The 16,504-nt window shown below is 50.8% G+C and overlaps 1 protein-coding gene across 7 annotated transcripts in view; it reads right to left on the minus strand.

The window, feature by feature from the left end:
* Positions 1 to 16,504, minus strand: part of SIK3 (SIK family kinase 3) — a 67,590-nt gene that overhangs the window by 42,033 nt on the left and 9,053 nt on the right. The window lies entirely within an intron of this gene.

Here is a 16,504-nt window from a genome sequence, read left to right on the forward strand (position 1 = left end):
TACAGAGTGTGCAGTCGGAGGCAGGTTTGAATTACTGGATTATAAAATAACAAAGCTCAGAAATAAGGAAATTTAGAAGCTGCTGTGCATGAAATGACGTGTTGAGAACACTCTGTACGTTGGGGTTTGGATTTTTTTAAGCAATGCTTATCCTGCAAAGAACACTGCTCGGACTGAGAGGTTTCCTGAGAGGAGAGGGAATACCTCACCTCACTCCTGTCTAACAGGTATGGAGCACCCAGCACTGGTGCAGCACAAGCTAAGAGTAATTATTTTTTAATGACAAAAAATGGTTATTTTGTAATGACAAACCAACACAGGCAGCAGGAGCACCCTTGGCTGGTCTGCCCAGCCTGCCCTGCACCACAGAAATCCTCCTGCCATAAACTGCACCCTGGGAAAACAGCTGGCACTGCACCAGGACAGTCACAGAGTCATCTGGGCTGGAAAAGACCTCCAGGATCATCCAGTCCAACCTGTGCCTGACCCCCACCTTGTCATCCAGCCCAGACCACTGAGTGCCACATCCAGTCATTCCTTGGACATCTCCAGCAAAGGGGACTCCAAACCTCCCTGAGCACCCCCTTCCAGTGTTGAACAACCCCTTCTGTGAAGAAATTCCTCCTGATGTCCAACCTGAGCCTGTCCTGGCACAGCTTGGGGCTATCACGTCCTCCCATCCTGCCGCTGGTTGCCCGGGAGAAGCTGCCGGAGCCACAGGGAGCCTTTGCACCGGCTTCCAGTGGATTTCCTGAGGCTCCCTAAGGGTTAAAGCCAAGGACTTCTGGAAGATATTAAACACCAATGTCTTGGCTTCCCTTCTGCAAACAGCAACAAGCTCCAGAGGAATCTGTCATCCCATATAACAATCCCTTTCACTCAGCCCCACAGCCCGTTCCCCGCTCCTCGCCGCAGCCCGCGCGTGCTGGTGGCTCCATGCTGGGCTCTGCTCCGCATCCTGCCCACGCTGCAGGGAGGAGGCCGGGCGCTGCAGCGCTGCTGGCATGCACGGGAGCTGCACTGTGCACCTACATCCAGCGCTGGAACGGCTCCTGCTCCAACGGGGAGCTGCAGCAGCGCTCAGCATCACGCGGGGATCGCCACGCAGCACCGAAAGGGACAGCTGAGATGGAAGGAATCGCCGCTCCTCTTCATATGCCACCAGGTGCATTTGGGAATATGGCATTCTGCACTCTGAAAAAGACTTGCACAGACATTTTCCTAACTCTGTAAGCGCTGGGTCCTTTTCTATACCAAACTCAAAGTAACTGGGTATTCAAAACAAACCAAAAGCAACAGCCACACACTTGCAAAAAAGGATTTTTTCCCCCAAAATCTAAGATTTCAAATGCATCAAATGCCTTTTTTCTGTATTTATGATTTCCACATGCATCATCCTGCTGCTGGCAGAGGCTGCAAACACTGCTCCCTTGACAGCACCTCTGAGATCACAATTAGGAGGTGACCATCACCTTTAGCTCTAGGATTATTTTCAAGGTGCCAATAACTCTACAGGACCTGGAGCACGCTGAGTGAGAGGGGCTGAGATTTTGCCAGGGAAGCGAGGGATACAGCACCATGCCAGATCTAGATGATGCACCGAGGAATTTTTAGACGCTGCGTTTGCAGCAGGAGCCTTTGTGCAGTTTGCCACGATCAGATGGCAGTTTCTATGGGAACAAACAAGCAGTGGCCCTGTCACAAGATGTCTTGGAGAGACACTGATGAAGGCACCGAGTCTCAGGAAACTTTCTCGTGCTGCAGTGCAGCCTGGCAAAGATAGCCCAGCTTGGGAGGCAGAACTATCAGGATACACCCCAAGTATTTTCGGTACAAAGTCAGTGCAGTTGATACACTCAAAATTTTGAGTCCAGCCTTTGTGTGCACACAAAGCTTTGGAAGGCTGTAGTTTGCCTCTCAGACGTTCCTCCATCAATAAAGATGTTTGTTACGTGCCACAAAACCCAGTCACTGGAGTGTTTGCCTCCGAAAGCAACAGAAATGATCAAACTAGTGAGACACTATTTTTTAGCTTCAAACATCAGAATTTTCATCAGTCACAAGACTACAGCAGAAAGCAATTTTCTTCTCAAAACCACTGCTTCTATTCACCATCCCCACCCCTTAAGTTAATTAAAAATCCTTCAATTAGCTGATTTAGGGAGGGTTAATGTTATTGTCAGGAAGACCGGTTCCCCTGGGCCTGAAAACAACTGTGGCTGCCTCCAGCCCCCGATTACACAGAACATTTTCAGACTCAAAGGTTCCTGAGTATCACCACCCCTCACTCCAGAACTGTTATGAAATGGAGTGGAAATTTTTAGAAAGAGAAGCCAAAAGTGAAACTGTGAGGAATGCAGGCTTCAACACATTAACCCTCAACAACCAAGATAAACCACATCCAAGCCATGGAGAGTCCCTTTCTCACCCTCACCTTGCCCAGGCTTTGCAGGAGCAGCAAAGCAAATTGTGCCAGCTTTAGTAGCACGGATTTACCCCCAGTTGGGTGGGAGAAGCACTGTCTGCCTCCAGCCTTGTGCCTGCCCTCAGCACAGTCTGTACCAGCACGAAGGAAGACGAAACGTTGGCAGCTTGGGCCCAATCATAAAGTCTGGCTTAAAATAAACTGATGTTCTACAGTGGTATTACCTGAGTGAAGGCAGAAATTCCCTCACTCAGGGAATCTCATTCCAGCCTGCTGAGGACAAAACACCCTTGCAGTCATTTCCACTAAGACAGTGATGTCACAAAACAGGAGCTGCCTCTTGGAACTTCAGGAAGTTTCTGCTCCCCCCAAAACCACAAAGATTTGCTTGAAATTTGAATTTGTTTCATAACAAAGCAAGCTTGGCAGAAGAATGTTCCACAGCAATAACTGCACGGACCAACTTGTTAAAGAATCACCTTTCACTTGGGCACAGAACTGAATTACAACACGAGAGAAGCCTACAAGCCACTTCCAACAAGAGTATCTGATTTCCCTTATCAGCAGAAATGACTTAAACCCACAGATTACACGCTCAGGAGCTGAAAACCTACTTCAAAGCCAGCCGTGATCGAGCCGTGGGCTCTCAGGGCTGCGTGGCACAGCGTGGTGAGAGCGAAAGGGCACCCAGGCACTGCCAGGGCTGCCAAAGCCAGCCCAGAGCTGGGCTCACACACAGGGCAGTGACCTGGGACAGAGCCTGCCTGCTGCTCCATGGCAGAGGATGGACCTCAGGGATCACTTTCTGGGCAAGCTGCACTCCGAGGAGTGAATTCAGGGCTGCTCGGGGCATCCCACTCCCCACTCATCACCCCAGCGAGGCTCCCAAATGTCACACACGGCCATTAGCCCCAGGCTGGTGACAGCACGTGGCACAGGGCCAAAGATCAAACAGCAATGGGTGCCACTCTGATCCCTGCTGCTCCATCTCTGCCAGACAAACTCGCTCCCGGTGCCAAGAGGCAGCACCAAGGGCTCAGGTGCCTGGAGACCTCGGAGGGAGATCCTGCCCTCGGCACCAACACGGCCCTCACGTGTGACAAGTAACCATGGCTGTCACCAGCTCTCAAAGCAGGGGACAATGGAGTATTTTTGGAGCACAGACACTGCTATTTTGAAAGCACTTCAGCTCTGTAGTACCCAAATTCTAATTGTGGCTGCTGCTTTGCTTTGCCACCATAAATCCTGTTCCGAGGGAGTAAGACAGCAGCCAATACATGAGCGTAGGCATTGCACAACTGGGCTTCTACAAGCACTTGGTGTGAAGAATAATGTTCTTAAAAGATTTAATTTCTAGGGAATGTTTAAATACTGGAGAGTAAACACTGAGTCAGAGACACGCACTAAATACAGGTAAATGCAGCAGGGGCACGTGGAAGCAAAGCCGCAGCCTGGAATTCTCTCAATGCCTCTCCTTGTACATGGGAAATTCAGGGCCCACGGAGAACAAAGCCTCTTTTATATGTGCAGAAACTGCAAGAAAACAAAAACCAAACAAATACAGCCAACCTACAGATCCGTTTGGGGGTCTTAAACCGACTCTGCGGCACACAGCTTGGCGTGTCTGAATTTTGGGAAGCTCCACACGTACAAAGCCCAGGTCAGGCAGTGAGCACTCCCAGCTCCCAGGACCTCTGAGTAACAGCAGCACACAGGAGATGGGCCCCTGGGGAACTGCTGTGCAGCTCTGGGAATGCACCAGCGCCTCTGGCCAGCACTGCTCCCCTCCACACACACCCACCAAGCTCAAAATACATCGCTTTTCCCTCATCACAGGATTTCCTACTTCTTCCAAGCAGCAGGTCAGGACTTAATGCACCAGGATACTGACCACACGTTTCCATTTGCTTTCAGCAGAACAAAAATATTTACTTTCACAAGCACAAGCTGATGTGCTACTAAATCATTTCACTTAGCCTGGACCTAACAGTCCAGTGAGAGCCATGGAACAGCAAAAGAACTACGTATTAAGGTAACTCTCCAGGGCCAACAGCCACAAAACAGAGGTGTGTCCTCCTTGTCCACACAGCCCATGGCACACTCTGATCCCAGACTACCCTTCCCAAAGGGCAGCAGCAGGAACCAACACTGCTTGGCAGCATCCAGTGGGAGCCAGGAGCGCAGTGCTTCCGAGCACACCACGGCTCCTGTTAACCCCCACACAGGCAAAGGGGCTCACAAAACCCCTGGGACTTCAGGAGCAGCACGGGGCAGTCCCAGGCAGAGCTTTCCTGACCACCAGGGCTTGCCCAGAGCCTGCCCACCCCTGCCCTGCTCCGTGTCCCAACAAAACTCTCAGCCCAGGGACATTTTGCCTCCTCAGAAGGGAAAAGGGACCATAGATAGTTCTCTGCAAACTTGGCAGGCCATGTGGGAACTGATACAGCCAGGGTGGGCAAGCTGGAGCCAGGAGAACAATTTTGGCTCCTAAACTAGAAGCCTGAAAAATTGGAAGTGGCGCTCCATTTGTTTAAATTACCTCCTGAAACCATGCTCCATATGTGGGAATAAACAGTCACTCTGGTAGCCCTAAACACAACCAGGAGTAAATTGTTCCAAGATGCACATCTGCACTTACCAAAGATCAGACAGAAGGGCTGCCAAGGCAGGGCTTCATTTCCCTTACAGGACTTTGTCTTAAGAACTCTTAACTGGAAATGGCAGCCCAGAAAGGTGCTGTGTGTGAACAGACCACCACCACCCCTGCCTCAGCAAATAAAGGTGTCAGTCTGTCCTGCTGCCTTGGAATTGTGGAATTGTCTAGGCTGGAAAAGCCCTCTATGATCTGTCCAGTGACAACCCATGTCCCCAAGGGCAACACCTACATGGCTGTAAAACACCTCCAGAGATGGGGACTCCACCACTGCCCTGTTCCAGGGCTGGACAATGCTTTCAGTGAAGAAATTTTCCTTAATATCTTGGCACAACTTGGGGCTGTTTTCTCTCCTCCTGTCCCTGTTCCCTGGGAGCAGAGCCTGACCCCCACCTGGCTGTCCCCTCCAATCAGGGAGTTGTGCAGAGGCAGAAATTCCCCCTTGAGCCTCCCTTTCTCCAGGCTGAGCCTCCCCTGCTCCTGAAGCTCCAGACCCTGCGCCAGCTCCACTGCCTTTCTCCAGACATGCTCCAGTACATCAGTGTCACTTAGAAAGCAGTTCTTGTTCTTTCTGCACATCCACACAGAACCACAATGAAATCCAAAGTCCAGACACAACCTGAAGTGACTCTTTTTTATCCTAAGGGTGATGGAGCGAGGCTGCTCCATCCCTGTGAACACAAGGCTGGTGCAGGGCGGGTTTTTCACACACGGATTTTTACACAGCCCCAGAGCTCGGGTGCTTTAAAGGCCTGGGCTGTACAGTCAGAGGGGACTGCAGCCAGCAGCTCATACTGTACAGCTCTCAGGTGACATGCCCAGTAAAACAAGCTGCCTGCCTTCTAAACAGGGACTATCACAAGACCACTACACAAATGTCAGGCCCAGCAGCGCCTGCTCGCTCCCAGCCCCGCAGGGAAAACACAGAGTGTGCCTTGGGACCTGCCAGGGATCAAGCACAGACCTTCTGCATCGAGTCTTCATCTGCAATTCTGCTTATCTGGGGACATGCACACTGGTCAGGGCACGTCCAGAGCGCATCTGGAGTGCCTGGAGTAGGAGAGGTGGAAGTTGATTTAACAGCCACTCCTGGGCAAGGGATTTATTGCAGCTGTACAAGAAAACATGGAAAAGTGCAGCAATCCAAAAACACTGCCTTGCTTATTCACGCTTGGTATCAACATTTACCCAAATTATTTACTTGCTTTCGTGTCCAGGGAAGGGAACAGAGCTGGGAAGGGTTTGGAGCCCCAGGAATGGCTCAGGGAGCTGGGAAGGGGCTCAGCCTGGAGAAAAGGAGCTCAGGGGGAATTTCTGGCTCTGCACAAGTCCCTGGCAGGAGGGGACAGCCGGGGGGATTTGGGATCTGCTGCCAGGGAACAGGGACAGGAGGAGAGCTCAGGCCTCAGGCTGGGCCAGGGGAGCTCAGGGTGGACAGCAGCAGGAATTTCCCCATGGAAAGGGGTTCAAACCTTGGCAGGGATGCCCAGGGAGGTGTCCAAGGAAGGACTGGACGTGGCACTCAGAGCTCTGGGCTGGGGATCCAGTACAGCTTGGACTCAATAATTCTGGAGGTCTTTTCCAACCTCAGTGATTCTGGGATTCCATGAAATATCGAGTGCTCAGCTTTAGAGAGCTGATTTACACCTTAACTGTATTCTTTCCCCCTTAAGCATTTTTAATGATTTAAGACACCTGCAACAGCCGAAACACCAAAGAAAATAGTGATGTTATAGGGGAAAAAAAGACCTTAGGGCTGGATAAAGGTTCCTGAGCAGCAAGCCTTGCATGCTGAGCACATACTGAACCAATTACACAGGAGCCTCCCAAGACCCACACAACCTCGGGAGCTATCACATTATAGATCCTTATGTAAGGCACAGTGACGTAAATCCAGGCTCCCCTGACACACGGAGGGTGCGAGATGAGTGAGCCTGCAGGAATTTCAGATCATATTTCCCATCTCCCCTATTCATTCATTTCTATCATTTGCCATGACCTTGCTCTCCAGGGACATATATCACCAGAAGGAGATAAATGAGATTTCTATTAATTCCAGCGATGGCAGAAAGAAATTAAAGGTGCTGTCTCACCAGGCTGATTAGTATTTTTTCTCTCTTCAAATGCAGAGGAAAACAAAGGCTTATTTACCAGCTGCAGGACTGGCCACACTAACTGATGGGTGCTCTCGGTGCCAGCAACCAGATCAGCTTATTTCAGCTCAATCCCAGCACCAGGATGCAGGAAGACATCAACCACCAGGAGAGAGGAGATCCTGCATGCCCAAGGATTGCTTTTTACTTTGTTCAGAGCGTGCTCAGGCCAGGACTGCTCTCCACAGCCTGTGTGGAACATGCAGAGTCTTGTTCCTGCTCAGCCCAGCTGGGTGAGGGGGTGCTGCTCCCCAAACCACAGCATGTGCTGTCACTTTTCCAGGAAAATCATCCTCAACGAGGGTGTCTGCTCTGTGCAGTTACAGCTGGGCCAAGCTGGGCTAGTGAGGAGAGGGAAGAGTTGAGTGGAGCCAGCACAGCCACAGGTTTGTGTGGTGCAGGAGAACTTTTGTCTCTGCAGCAACGAGCTCTGTCGTGTTAGCCTGACTTTCTATGATTCAGGTACAAAATGAAAATGAGTTTCTATTCTAGCACGTACCAAAAATTCCATAAATGCAACAGCTGCCTGAGGAAAAACAAGAATTTTCCCCTGGTTGCAGAATGTGGTAGACAATAAATGTGATATCTGAGATAACTATAATGGTCCAGGAGCAATAAGATCACCTTGTAAAGAGCCCACAAGGCTGCTGGGGAACAAGTCACTGCCATCAGCAAGGCTCCACAAAAACATATTTCCTACAAGCCACAGCTTCTATGCACCACATTCCTCTGCTCATTCCCAGACACAACCAGCAGGCTCCGAGGTCAAACTATAAAAGCTGCTATAAAGTCATTAGCTGCACCCTCAGATCACACAGCCTGTGTATCCCGGGGAGCTGCAAAACACAGGGCCATCATTCCAGCACGACTGACAACTTGGAAATGCTTACATATAAAAAAAAGTCACATTAGGAGTAGATAAGAGTTTAAACAATGGTTTCACACCCCAACACAGGTGAATACAGCTGCAGAGCCAGCTCACAGGGGTGGTGGAGCCAAACAGCTCAATGGCTGCAGAGGTGACCAGAGCCAGGGGACATCAAGGGACTGAGTGTCACCAGAAAAGCAGGACACGAGGTCACTGCACACGTAACACCCCAATGGTTCACAGTGCACAACTCCCCATGGGCACAGAGCATTCCAGCACTGCCCAGCTGAAATCATTCCCAGCTTACTGCTCAGGAGCAACTCGTCCAGGACTGCAGCTCAGCAGCGCCCGGATCAACAGCCCTGGAAAGCAGCCTGGGAGCAGGCACGGTGCTGCAGGAGGAGCAGGACACAGCTGCTCACGAGCAGGACAGGTGACACTGAGGCAAGGTGCACACCGAGGGCACTTTCACAACAACCAAGAGAAAAATCGAGCCCACATCGGCAAGTCTTGAGGAACAGCCTGGAATTATCTCCCTGCAAACCTTCTGGGATCCACTCATCTCCACAGCCACCCAGGCTGTGACTGTGGCAGCTGTGAGGCTGAGCTGTGCTGCTCACACCGAACATGTGCTTCTCACACTGAACACGCCTCGTTTCTGGGCACCAGCTTTGCAGCCTGCAACTCTCCAAGGAGCAGCTCTCCAGGGATGGAACCAGCAGGCGCTGCAGGGATGGCACTGCACCACAAACGGGCACAGGCAGCTACTGAGCCCCGAGCACAGCCCCACAGCTCAATGCCAAAGCAGTCTGAAAGCCCAGGCAGAGCTGCAGAGCAGCTGTTAGCAGAGTGAGCTCTAACAGCACAGCACCTGAGCAGGTGAGGATCAACTGCTCCCACTGCAATCCTCTGCCCGTGCTCTCCTGTCCTTCCCCCTCGTGTTCATCAGTGCTGCTCTCTGAGGAGAGCTGAGGGTAAACAGCTCTGCTCAGTCCCTCTGGGGAAAAAGAAAGAAAAAAAAGCTTGCCAACGTCACTGAAATGGAATGTGAGGGAACCAAGTGCACTTGTAGGGGGAGAGAAAGGACAGCCTCACACTCCAGCCTGTGTGTACACAGCGCTGGGCTGGGGAAGGCACACATGGAGCATCCAACAGTGCATCTGCTAAAGATCCCTTCAGCTCTGAGGGTCTGAGGAGATAATTTGCTTTGTAGAAAAGTTATGTTAATCCAATGAATCATTTGATAGGAATGTACAGTCATCCAATGCAATGGAAAATGTAGAGATTGGAGTGTTCAATGTACGCATCCAGAATAAAAGGTTAGGGTAACACTTCTTCCAAAGGTATTACTCATCCCTGCCTCGGCTGCACATCCCTGCAGAGGTGTGCAGGAAGGAGGATGAGCAGCATCAGTAACCTATCAGCTGCAGTACAAAACCACCAGGTCAGAGCCATAAAAAGCAGAAAGCAAGACCTAAACCACCCCTAAAGTAAGGAGTCTTTGTGCAGCAGGGCCACCTCCTCCCCACTGCAGCTCTGAGTGGGTGACAGGAGCTCTACCCCACTGTCACAGCATCCCAAGACATTGATGGAATGGTGGGACTCACAAGTCTTGGTTGAAACCAGCAGGAACCCTGCATTACACACAGGCTTCTCTGAGCTCCTAAAGCCGCACTCCAAAAGAGCATCCAGGCACAGATCAGAGCTTTTGCAGTGGCTGCTTAACTACATTAATTTACAGAGATGAAGCACCCCAGCAATTCTAAATACAGCCCATTCTTCACTAGGTAGGGGTTTATTTACAAGGCCATGACATGTTATCATGTAAGAGGTAACAGCACACAGGCAGATGACTCCCTCACACAGCCCATTCCTCTGGAAATCTGGGAGACAGGCAGTGGATTCACCCTGACAGGAGGAAAGCTGGAATCTCTCCCATGCCACACACCCTCCTCAAACCCCTCCTCAACTGCACTCGGCTCTGCTGAGAAGTAACGCAAGGAAAAGAGCATATGGATAGATCCAAAGCTATTCTGAATCACTGCTGGCTGCCAGCAGACATATTGCTGTCATTAGCCTCTAGCTCAGTTGCAAGATTTGTTTCTGAAAAGTCTTTGAGCCAACAGATTATATAAAGCTCAGACCCTTCCTCTTCCACACGAGCTGATAGTCTCCTGACGGGGTGACTGGTGTTTGTGAGGAAAACACTCATCCTGCACACACGAGGGTGATGCAGCTAATCAAAACAACTTCCGCACCCACTGCCAGCTCACGGGGAATTCTATCATTCCTATTGATCCTGCAGAGAAAGTCTGCAGAGATCAGCACTCATTTACCCCAAACCCTGAGGCAGGGAATGGTGTGAGCCTCTCCTGGCACCAGGGTCACACCATTCCCTGCCCCAGCACCTTCCCAGCTGTGCTGCCTGACCCGGCAGCCCCGCAGAACCGGCTCATTAACTCACAAGCACTTGGAAATAACTGCAGGTTACTGCCCGGGGTTCTCTGTATCTTTTATCTAAACAAAATGCTACAGGACCAGGCTTGTTTGGTGCAGCAACGCCCTTGTAGCTCCTACTCCCGGTAGCAAGCGAGCAGTTAGTTCTGTACACCTCACCTGGCTGCCTTTTACCATCTTTTATGAACCAAGGCCTGAAAAAATTGAAAAACAAATTCTGTCTTCTAAGCTGTGAAGCGAAGACACCCCTTTTGGTTTCTTTATTAATACACAGCAGGACTGCCCCCCACCAGGTTCTGATAAACTCCTTGTGGTTTAAGCTTTACTGGAAGCCAGGCTTCCTACCTTGCTAGTTTTCCATATTACTCCCTCTCATTAAGCAATTTAGATACTCAAGTAGTAAATCAGAAGTGAAAGGAAGGCTCTTAATCACCAGATCTAAACAACACTGGTTTTCGTCACCTTGTAGCTCCTGATAACCACCATCTTCTGGTCCAAGCTGTTACACACACTGCATTATCTTTACACCTTCAGGGGTCTGAAGGAGGTCAAACAAACACACTTTAGTTTCCTTGTAGAAGACTGGTAGTACTCCTGTGGCTGTGGGATGAGGTCTATTATTTCTCCAAGTTCTGGTAACCCAGCTGTTAGGTCCCTGTCCTAAAAACAGGCTAAAAGAGCCAGGGTGAGTGCAGAACCCCAGTGGTGGTGAGGCACGGGCAGCAGCCCAGCACAGCCCCAGTTATTCCTCAGTAACTCACTGCTGCTCGAGATGTGCTTCATCCAGCAATTCTCAACACAAAATACATAAACAGTCCCTGGAGCACAGATGGAAGCTGATCCCTATCCCCTCCCAGGGGAGTTCCCTCATCACTAGGCTACAAAATCATGTTCCCTCTTGCTTTCAGCCCTTTGATGATACAAATCTTACGTTCCTTCCTACACAGTGCCCCGGTTTCAACATGAGAGGCAGAGCCTCTCCTCCCTCCTCAACCGGTAGCTTGAGGATCTGGGCACTCAGAACTGGAGTCAGGGTTGCCCCAAGGCTCGAGGAGATGCCTCACCTGGTATCACACCAAGTGCCCTTCCCCAGCTCCCTTTCACTCACCCACAGGGTACAGTGCTCATCTGCCACTGAGGACATGGCTGCAGAAGACCACAGAAGCACTGACCTTCCCCGCTCATGGATTTGCTCTTCCCACGAGAACAGGATGCTGAAGGAAAAGGTCAAGTTCTTGAAGAGCAGAAGTCATTCAGGTTCTCCCCTCACAGCAAAACGCAGCTGTACAACAGCGTTTTGCTACAGGATTTTTTTTCAGGACTCCCACCCTGACTGCTCATGACTCTCCTGTTCAGCTGGTACTCACACAGCACCTCCTGCACCTGCCTGGCCAAGCCCCAGGGTGTGCTGAATGGATCAGGGGAACTGAAGGCTCTCCTCATCCTCCCTTGCCTGGCTGCACAGCTCAGTCCGGTGTCCTGTGAAGGACAACAGGGAATCCCTGCTCCAGGTACGAGTGAAGTGCAGGCAGTTCATGGGCTTCAGGTCACACAAGCAGCGGATCCTGTAGCCTGAATTATACTTTAAAAAATTCAATTGAAATTCAAGCTCTATCACAGCCTTGCACTGCAGCTTCCCAGAGTCCTGCAGCCGTTTGTTCTCTCCAGGAAGACAGATAGGTTGCCAACCAAGACTGCACTGTGGGATTAGCCAATGTTTATGAAGTGCTTTAAAGATTAGAAGTGTCACCTATGTGCTAAATATTTCTCTGGCACTATCAGCTCGAACAGCACCCGAGTATCTTGTATCTCCTCCTGCTGATCTTGAGCTGGTTGCCGAAGGCGTCACTCAACCTGACTCCCAACCACTGCGCTTGGCACTAATTCCAGGGGTTTGAGACATAGGAGAGGACAGAAATCAAGGAACCACTTAAACCCTAACTTCTGAAAACTCCTAGCAGAGTAATGACAGTAATATCACCAGGAGAGGCTTAGGGATTTATGTTTTTACAACATTCTCATACGTGTGTGTGAGATGGAACACCCTGGCGCGAAGCCCAGCCGTGCAGAGAGAGGAACTCGCCCTGCTCACCCAGATGGAACTGGCTGGGCAATGGCAGGAAAAGGTACTTTGTACACATCAGCTTGATAGGAGCTAAATGGATCCCAACTCCTTCATTTCCCTCAAAGCTTTTGGCAATGCCCTTGCAGTACCTGGATTAAGAAGCTGAGCAGTGAGTCTGAGCACATGGGACAGCACTGCAGCACTGCTCAGGCCCTCGGTGCTGAACACACACAGACCAAACTGCAGGGATACACCTGTTCTTCTGCTTTTCTTCCTCTTGCTCCCATTTCTCTTCCAGCTACAACACAGACAGAGCCTGTGTCCAGACCTTTCTACTGATAGCACACAGAGCTGAGGTGCAGTGTCAGCTGGACATCTGTGTTTCCCATCACCTTTTGTTACCCAGATCCCATCCATCTGCTGAGGACTTCCACTGCATGTAGACCTAGAAACATCCAAAATACAGAGCTCAGCCTTCCCCCTCTCTGGGTTTCACCAACAGCAGCAGAATCCAACAACTATTATCAAGCAGTCGAAAAATGAAACATTTAATTCCAAGAGTTTACTCTGCACTGGAGAGAGAGAAAAACAAAGCTGGAAACCCCTCACATTATAAACAACAGCTCCTCTGAAAGCACTGTCAATAGGAAGTTGTTGCTCTAAACTGTGTACACATTTGGCTCACAATTTGCCAACAATGAGGAAAATGAACTCCACAGAAGGATTCCCACACTGGGAGCTCAGTGTTGTCACCCGAAATGGATGCTGCCAGGGCCAGAGCAGCAGGACCGTGCCAGCAGGAGCCGATCTGCACCTTTCTGCAGGGCACAGCTCTCTTCCTGGCCTTTGGGAGGGCATCTGGGGGAGGAATCCCTCCAAAGATGACAAGGTAGGAGCAGGGCAGGAGGCAGAGCACAGCTGAGGTGACAGTGCTTTTCTCACACGGCTTTAATGGTTTGTGTGAGGCAGAAGGAGCCTGCTGAGCTGCCCAGCTTGGGATAACCCCAGCCAGGTGTAGTGCACATGGGCTGGGCTGTGCAGGTCGCCGTGGCTGACAGCTGCCTCCAACTCCAGATGACTCACTCAAGTCACACATCATAAACATTTCTTAGTCCAGCCCTGAATTAGGAGCACAGGGCTCTGAGAACTCAAACAAAGCTCCTGTGACACATGCCATTCCTGCAGAGCCGCTCACAGCCTCCCCTGAAACCAAAGGATCGAAGCAAACAGAGGACTGGAATTGATGTTCGAGATCTTCAAAGACATATAAGGAAAAAAAAAAGCCTAGAAAAAACCAAAAAGCTATCTTAATCACCATTTTAACTAGGAGTTGATACTCCTATTCTAACAAAACCACTAGAGCATCCATCCTAGCACTGAGTCCCGACACTCGGATGCACGGCTGAGGTTTGCACCAGTGAGGGGCAGGAGGCACCAGGACAGACTGTGCAGAGCATTCTTTGTTCTGGGACCCGGCGAGGAAAACATCTGCCAGGCCCAAAGCACGGCTCCCTGTGAGGAGATAGGATCTGACCTGGGAGCACAGGAAGCAAGCTTTGTTCCAGGCAGCGGGGAAGGCGGTGCTACCACACGGCACTGCGCAAGGTTTGGGACTCTGGAGACCTGCAGGTGGGAAAACAAGAGGCATTCTGCTGCTCACCTCAGACGGAGCAGAGCTGCTCTTGTTTGGACAAGCACGTTTGCTCTGGTGACTATTTGAATGATGACTCACTCCAACAAGCCAGGGCACCCTACCACACACAGCCCCGAAGTGCTGACTTAGGGCTTGGGATGCAAATCCGGCAGGAAGCGGCGCTTCCCGACCAGGGCCACCCAGGCCTGGTCACTGCTGCCATCGCCCTCTTCTAGTTGTGCTCCCAGCCTGGATGACAAATCCAAAGAGAAGATGACAAGAACAAGAAAATTGTATCAAATACTCTCACTCTTAGAGCACTTCTGAAGTTGTTTTTTTTATTTCTTTTAATATTTGTGCTCTGCAAAACTGACAGTCCAATTGTGAGCTCCTTGTGTGCCTCCAAGGGGCTCGGGGCAGGCAGGTGCTGGGTGCCTGCCCAGCACCCTGTCCCCGGCTCAGGAATGCTGCCCAGCACCCCAGCCCTGGCTTGGAGGCGAGCCTGTGGCCACCCCGCTGGTGGCACTCCTCCAGCCACTTCCACTTTTGTCTCCCCAAGCATGTGAGAGTCACAACCCGTGACGAGCCGGGCAGTAATTGCCGTATCGATTTCGACGTTCCTCCAGCCGGAGCAACGCCTGTAACTGTAAACCATAAACCTTTTAATATCCCGCTCAATTATGAGGAAAACAACTCCTGAGCAGCAGCATGGCAGGAGCATCGTTCATCGCTGCTGAGCCTGGCTGGGGATGGCAAACCCACACTGAGAGACACTGTCAGGGGGACAGAGCACACACAGCCCTTCCACTGTCGCTGGCAATGTCAGTGCTCTCAACCCTTTCTGTGCTGACCTCACCCAAGAGCTGAAAACGCTGGAATGCATGGATGAGAAGACAGATAAGCAAACTGATGGTGTGCCATCAGAACGTGACTTAGTGCTCGTGCAGCCTCTGGGCTGCTCACCAATCCAAGAGAAAGAGACGAGGAATTAAGCAACTATGTCTGGGCATGTCACACAAGGCAGACTTACAACCTCTATTATTTACAAACAGTTCCAGGGAAAGGGAAACAATCTGAGTGACTGTATGGCATTTAGAAAACATTCCCATCCACTGCAAAAAGCACAGAATCATAGAGTATCCTGAGTCAGAAGGGACCCATGAAGTCCAACTCCTGGCCCTGCACAGGACAACCCCAGGAATCCCCCAATATTCCTGAGAGCGTTGTCCAAATGCTCCTTGAGCTCCTGCAGCCTTGGGGCTGTGGGCACTTCCTAAGTCAGGTGCTTTGCTGACATAAGAATGAGATCAGTGGAGCACACTTCTAATCCCCAGCTCCAAATCCTGACGTTGGTCACCTTACCAGCCCTTTCCCCAGGAAAAGGGGCAGCTTTGGAGACACTCAGCCTGGAGAAGGCTCCCACCTTGTGTGCAGACCTGACCCGCTTTTGTCTTGCTGCGCTGTGAGCCAGCCGGGCTTTGTTGCCATGGTGAAAGCTCTGACACGTTTAGTTTTCCCACTAATTTCCTGCTGCACTAGAGCCACTGCTGCTCTGCCCCTCACTGCCATGGCACAGCAACAGGGAACCCCGACACCCCCAGGAACAGGGAGCAGATCCAGCCACGTGCTGGTCACTGCCAACAGCACTGTTCCAGGCAACTTTAGTAACACCTCCTAAATACCATAAACCCCTCTGCCTTTAAGCCCTACAAAAGATCAAGGGATTTGACCATCACTCAAAAAGGAACTAGACAATTCAGTGACCTCGTAATTAGAGGCTGTATCCCACCTTACCTTAAAAGAAGGTGGTGCATTTCAAATCCCAGACTGCAGTCACCAAACCACCACATTTTCCTCTGGGTTCGCATGAAGGGACTGAGTTCATTCCCAACTGTGTCAATGGTAAGTGAAAACAAGGATCCAGTTGTGTCTGTGGAACCAAACTGGGACCAGCAGCACACACACATGAGGAAAAGCAGAGACTGAGGCCCACACTGTCAGCTGATGACTCAGAAACTGCACAAGCGCCCACTGAGTGGGAAAATACCTATAGTCAGCCTTCACTTGTCATTTTACTGTGTAATGGGAGTCTCAGCTTGGATGAAAAACACATGAATATTTTGTTCTGACTAAGCACAGGTTTCCCCGTGTACCTCAGCTCTGCCAGGGTAGTGGGCACACTACACCCACGCTGCTGCAAGGGGGAGGGAGCAACCGTGATTTCCTTCTCCACCAACTCTGCACTTTGTT

This window comes from Parus major, chromosome 24 (assembly GCF_001522545.3).
Source record: "Parus major isolate Abel chromosome 24, Parus_major1.1, whole genome shotgun sequence".
Lineage (NCBI taxonomy): Eukaryota > Metazoa > Chordata > Aves > Passeriformes > Paridae > Parus > Parus major.